Here is a 6,729-nt window from a genome sequence, read left to right on the forward strand (position 1 = left end):
CCTCCCCAACCCCCCATCCCCCACCCCCGTGCTCTCATTCTCTCTCTGTCTCTCTCAAATTAAGAAAACAAAACAAAACAAAACAAACACAAACACAAACACAAAACAGGATGCCTGGTTAAATTTAAATCTCAGATAAACAACCACTTTATCTACTAAAAAATTTTTTTTATTATCTGAAATTCAAATTTACCTGGTCATTCTGTATTTTTTTTCCCAACTCTGTCTACAGGTAATTTGTCTCTGGAAGGAGGGATCCAAAGGCACAGAGTGAACCATGGCTCAGAAAGGGTTCAGTGGGGTTCAGTCCAAGGGGCATCCAAGACCCACGCCTGGTAGTTCCACTGGAGATAGGGATCCCATAGCGATGGTGCCAGTGGCATCATGTGAAAGGGACATCTCTGGGCAGGGTCTTCTCCGTGCCTCAGTCTCCTCCTTCCCACCTAAGGCTCATCCAACCATTTTTCTCTTGATTCTCAGAGCTATATGAGAAGCATCCAAGAAATTCCTCCCTGATAACACATTTTTAATTGATGTTTTCCCAAATGTATCTCCTTTCTCAGTAAATAAATAAGATGCACATGAGCATTTGAGCTCTCAGTCCTACTTCGGGGTATTTCAGGTCCAGGGCAGAGGCCAGAGCCCCCACCCCAACACCAGCCTCCCAGAAAGGGCCAGGCAGATTCCCCTGATGGGCAGGTGCCCCAGAGGCACTCTGCGTGCCCTCCGTTGGAGAACTTGGCCACACTGCAGTGTCTGGGAGGCTTCCGTTTGGGCCCTGCCACCTTCTTCTCTGCTCTTTGTGTGTTCACAAGGAAAAGAGCTGTATTAGGTAGATTTTAGGGCAATCGGGCACTGCGCTTCCCACACCGGCTGCATTTTATTCACCTCTGAAGGCCAGCGCTGGTGCGGACAGGGCCAGTTTCTGTGTTCCATTCTCCACCAGCAAAGAATCCCTGGGGTCCTCTTTCAGCTGAGGGCTGGCCGATCAAGCCATTTGCTAAAGAATTCCACAGACACTTGCCCTTGTAGCTGGTGGCTGGGCTCGTCCCTGGAGGCCCACAGCAGCCCACTGGGAAACAGCCCTTCACCCACTGACTCTGTGCCCCCACCTTTCGCCCTTCCTTCCAGGCAACTCCCTGTGTAAATACGAGAGGTTTGGAGCTGCACACATTCAGCTATGAACCCTGGCTCTACCACTTCTTGGCAGTGGCATCTCAGTCACTGCCCCTCTCTGAGCCTCCGCTTTCTCATCATTAAGAAAGGAGAAATAAATCCATCTAGCTTGCGGGATGTGGTAAGGATGCCGTGAAAGGGTGCACGTGAAGGAGGTGCTGAAACAGTTCCCAAGACATCCCTGGGACTTGGCTCATGCCCTCTCTTGCAGAATGGAAGGCAGTTGGCAGGGTGCCGCACAACAGTCCCAGCCCACGCCCGGTGACCACGAGTTGTATTAACAATAATCACCGCTCGCATCTATTTACTATCCTTATGTCTCAGGAAATGCAAATAAAAATAAAAGAAGATGACAAAAACCCCAGCCCTTGTTAAGTTCATCTGCTTTAGGTCCGTCAATCCTCACAGCCACCCGATGAGGTAAGTACTACCGCTGGGTCTACTCTACAGATCAGGAAAGTCAGGCTCAGAAAGGGTAAGTGACTCGCCCAAGGTCACTCAGCTTCGTAAGGAAATCAACTGGGACTTACACCCAGACTCCAGAGCCTGTCCCTTTATTACTGCTTGGTTTTGCTTAAGCTTCACAAGAAGGCTGTGAAACTAAGATGATCTGGGACCATTTTGCCAGGGAGAGGTTAAAAAGGAATGAGCCAGAATAAGTCACTCCGCTCAAGTCACCAGGTTGGTCACGTCTAGAGCTCCAAGTGAACGTTGGTGGGTCTGAACCTAAAGGCTGTGGTGCCTTCATCTAACCGCCAAAAGGACCACCTCTGAGCATCCCAGGGGGATGTCAAGGCCTGGTATACAGGAGACCCCTCAAAATCCCTCTTTTCTTAAAAGAGACCCCCAGTCAGACTCAGCTGCCCTGACAGCGGTAGAGATCAAAGCCACAGAAGAGTCAGGGCATCCGCTTCAAGACTGAAAGGAACTAGATGTGGAACTCTCTCCTCACCCCATTTCTGTTGCTTTCTCTTTACTTTATTTAGCACGGTCGATGGGGCCTGCCTCAGCCACGGCCTCTCCGTGCTCAGCACCCCACAGGAGGTCTCAAGAAGCCAAGCCCAGTGGAGTGTTTGTTGGACAACTCCTGCCAATGGGCTTGAGCCAAGTTGCTGTTCCTCTGGGTTCCATCTGAGCATCTCTCCGGGAGAGGCCACCTGTGGAGAGTCATCCTGAGCTCATTCTTCGCAGCCCCATCCAAGCCTTCTCAAAATGACTTCTTCCCTTCTAGAAAGCCTTTTTAACTCCAAACTACATTTTTGCCCTTCCCTGCCAGACCCCTAGCCTACTTTATGCATTAGAAATGGTGGTGGTAAAGGGGGTTTCTTCCGTTCCATCCCACATGGCTTCAGAGCTAGGTGGGAATTCCTGCCTAAGTGGGAGGAGGCTGGTGCCAACTCTAATGATATTTTTCTGTATTTGCTACTTCTGCCTATTGGAATTAGACAGACCTGGGTGCAAACCCAAGTACTATATTGCAAGTTGAAATTTAACTAAACGTAGACTGTTTTACTAACTGGTTCCCCCATATATTACTCAAGAATTTCAGATGTAATAACAGAAAGCCAATTCCAGTAGTTTAAGGAAAAGGGGGAAATAAAGCTTAGGTATTTATCAGCTCATGAAATGTAGAGCCCAGGATAGTACTGGGTCAGCTTTAAACACAACTGGATCTAGGAGCTCAGATGAGGTCAGGACTCAGCCTCTCACTCTACCTTTGTATGTTTTTTCCGTGTTGACTTCTTTTTTTTTTTTTTTTTAAGATTTTATTTATTTATTTGACAGACAGAGATCACAAGTAGGCAGAGAGGCAGGAAGAGAGAGAGGGGGAAGCAGGCTCCCTGCTGAGCAGAAAGCCCGAATCGGGGCTCAATCCCAGGACCCTGGGATCATGACCTGAGCCAAAGGCAGAGGCTTTAACCCACTGAGCCACCCAGGCACCCCTCTGTGTTGACTTCTGTTAGGAGCTGGATTGTGTCTCCTCAAAATTCATATTTTTTTAAAGATTGATTTATTTATTTTAGGGAGAAAGGGAGAGTGTATGCATCCACATGCAATTAAGGGCTGGGGCAGAGAGGGAGGGAGGGAGATTCTCAAGTAGACTCCCCGCAGAGCACACAGCCTGACTTAGGGCTCCTTCTCCCAACCCTGAGATTGTAACCCGAGCTGAAATCAAGAGTTGTATGCTCAACAAACTGAGCCACCCAGGAACCCCCAAAATTCATATGTTAAAGTCCTAACCCCTCATACTTCAATGTGATTCTACTTTATGACAGGATCTTTAAAGAGATAATTAAGATAAAATGAGGTGACATGGGTGGGCCCTAATCCAATATGACTAGTTTCCCTTTAAGAATAGGAGGTTAGAACATGGACAGACAGAGAGGGAAGCCCATGTGATGACACCAGAAGATAGCCAGGTACAAACCAAGGAGAAAGCCCTCAAAGGAAATCCACTTCATCGACACCTTGATCTTGGACTTCCAACTGCCAGAACTGTGAAAAAATAGATATGTGCTCTTAAAGCTGCTTAGTCTGTGCGGCGGTATGGCAGCCCTAGCAAACGAATATGGTTTTTTTCTCAAGTCATGTCATTCTATGTAGTGATAGTGTGGCCCTTGCCGTTCCAGGCTTATGTGCCCTGCTCAGCAGCCTCAGCAGAAGAGTCTCTTTTCCCTACAAGGCCTAATAAAAAATCCCAGAATTGAATCTCATTGGCCTGATTTGGGTCACATGCATACTCCTGAGCCAATCTCCTGTGACCAGGGGGATGGAAGAAGCTGATTGGCCAGACCTGAGTCTTGTGCCCACCCTTCAAGTCTAGCCGGGTCATCCAAACCACAGGGCTGGGAGCATGGGAGCAGGACTGGGAGGGAGATGGAAATTCCCTGAGGAAGATTGGGCGGAAAGGGAGAGTGGGTGCCAAAAGGCTGAAACTGCCGTGCTCTAATCTACCCCTACCCACAATTCATCCTCCACTGAGCAGCCCAAGAGCTCTTCCTTCATTTAAAATCAGACCATCTCACACACCACCCTGTCTTTCAATAACGTTGCATTATCTGGCCTGCCTGCCTCTCCGCCATTTCCCCTCTCAGGCCTCCCCACCCCCAGCTCCTGGTATGTGGCAGGCACTCTCAGCCTGAGGGGGCGGGGGGTGGGGGTGGGGGGAGCTTGTACCCACTCCTAACCTCAGAAACTTCCCTAGTCGCTGCTCAAGACCCAGATTTACAAGTCACTCTCTCTGGAAATCCTCTTTTGAGGCCAACCTGCCTCATTGCCAAAGAGGAGCTAGGAAAGCGGGATGGTAAAAAGCCAGATAGACTGGCTAGGTGCACATCTGTTCGCTGTGTGACCTTGGGTGAGTTATTCACGTTCCGTACCTTCATTTTCTCAGGACCCAGTTCCCAGGATTGTTGATGAGATGAAGGACTTAGGCCATGAAAAGTACTTAGAACAGTGTCTGGTACATAGAGAACACTAATAGGTGCTAACTATTGTTACATCCTGTCGTTTGGACACACCCTTATTGGGGACGATCTGTGTCCCTCTGAAGGAGGAAGTGCGTAGTCGTCGCACCCCCGGGGCTCGGTAGGTGTGCTGGTTCCCAACACAGAGAAGGTGCTCAGAATCTGGAAACCCTGGATGCAGTTGAGTGAGAGGGTAAGCAAATGAATGAGTGAACACGGAGGAAGAGTCTGGGACGACGGATGGAACAACATCTTCCCTGGATCTGTGATGTGGGCAGGGCCCCACCTGTCCCGCTCCGAGCCAGCCCCACCCTTTCTCCTGAAAGCCGTTTTCCTCCTACCCCTCCTCCTGCTTCATTCAGCCGAAGTTCAAGTGCAAACCACCAGGAAAACCCAAAGAACGTTCATGGGATAAATCACCCGATTACTAATCAGGTCCACCCCGTCCCACCGTTAACCGCTATTTTCCCTGCGAAAAGTAAACACGCCTCCTCCCCACCGCCCGACAGCGAAGCCATTAAACCCAGGAAGGGCGTGTCTCCACAGCAGCCCAGAAAAAACTTGAAAGTGGAAAAATACGGTGGATTCGGTGATTCAGTGGTCGTTAAGATAGCCAAAATGTTTGGTTTCAGCTTTGACGGAACCCATTCCTCTCCCCTATTTTCCCTTTGAAGATCAGAGGAAGCAGAGCCTCAGAAGACACCTGAGCAGGCTCAATGCCTTTGCGCTCCCAGGTGAGTTTGCCAAGCGCCCGAGTTTCTTTCCGATCTGCCCCCTACTCACCCCTACCCCCCAACTCGTAGGACTGGGCATGGAGGGGGCCCCACGTTCTGACACTGGCAGGTGAGCCTGAACAGCGCCCTCTGGAGGAAGCGGGGCGGTGCTGAGAAACCAGGGAGCACGGCCCCCAGCACTTGGGCGACACATTTGGCTCTGGCTTCTGGCAGCTAAGGCAGAAAGAGAAACACATCGGGTTGCATAGTTTTCATTTTCCGACAACAGAAAGCATGTTCAAACCTCGGCAGAGACAACATTTTTACTGGAACTAGGCTCCAAAAGGAATGCACTGGGGCACTGCGGGGATAAAGGACGCTGGGTGACAGGGTGGTGATCTCTGCAACCGCAGTTTCATGTGCCCCCACATGGGTTCCTTCACTCTCAGAACACACACCTGCTGGGCCCGCCTGCTGGACCTGGCCTCCGTTGGGGCCCCGGGGCCACAGGAAAGGCATGGCACACCTCCTGCTGCTCAAGGCTTCTCCTCCTTCAGTACTAAGGATGCCCACTTCTCAGGTTATCACCTCCCTCTGCCCATCAGGGGCAGCCACGACAACACTGTTACTCTAAGGGCTGGATGGGACTTCGTCCCTCGCTTTATAATGTAATCATCTGGAGTGGCAATGGAGCCAAGGGTAGCCCATACACCTAGGTGCCCCTGGCCCCCAACAGCCAGCCTCCCTCTTCGCCTTTGCTAACAAAATTCCCATCTTGGTAGGCTGTGCCCAGCCCTAGGGGACACGTGATAGATCTAAGAAGGCCAGGGTGACCCCAGTCCCCTTTATTTTATTAAAGACTTACTTTCCCATCCTTGCAGCTAAGGCTGATCTTGTGACCCAGTTCTGGTCAAAGAGATGTCTGCTAAAGCTTCTGGGAAAGTTCTTTCCTCCCAGTCCATGGAAAGCTCCTCCTTTCTGCTTTGAACATGATATGTGAAGACTGAGGCTCTGAGCTACAGCAGCCTTTTAAGACTGTGAAGTGATAAGGCTGGACTCTTTTTAAAAATATGTGGAAGATAGCAGAATAAAGGAGCATCCTTGATATGAACTTTGATCATCAAACCAACCTATGACCAACTGCTTGCCTGAAGATATATATCTTTATTGCTTTTGCTACCTTCAGACGATTGTCCTATTACTTGCAGCCAAGTACATCCTAATTAATGCAACAGGTGTACACACAATATGAGAAAATTCAGTCCTAAGGAGACCACTAAGGGTCATGAAAAGAAAGAAAGAAAGAAAGAAAGAAAGAAAGAAAGAAAGAAAGAAAGAAAGAAAGAAAGAAAGAAAGGAAGGAAGGAAGGAAG

This window comes from Lontra canadensis, unplaced genomic scaffold (assembly GCF_010015895.1).
Source record: "Lontra canadensis isolate GAN:19392208 unplaced genomic scaffold, GSC_riverotter_1.0 scaffold5, whole genome shotgun sequence".
NCBI classification, from domain to species: domain Eukaryota; kingdom Metazoa; phylum Chordata; class Mammalia; order Carnivora; family Mustelidae; genus Lontra; species Lontra canadensis.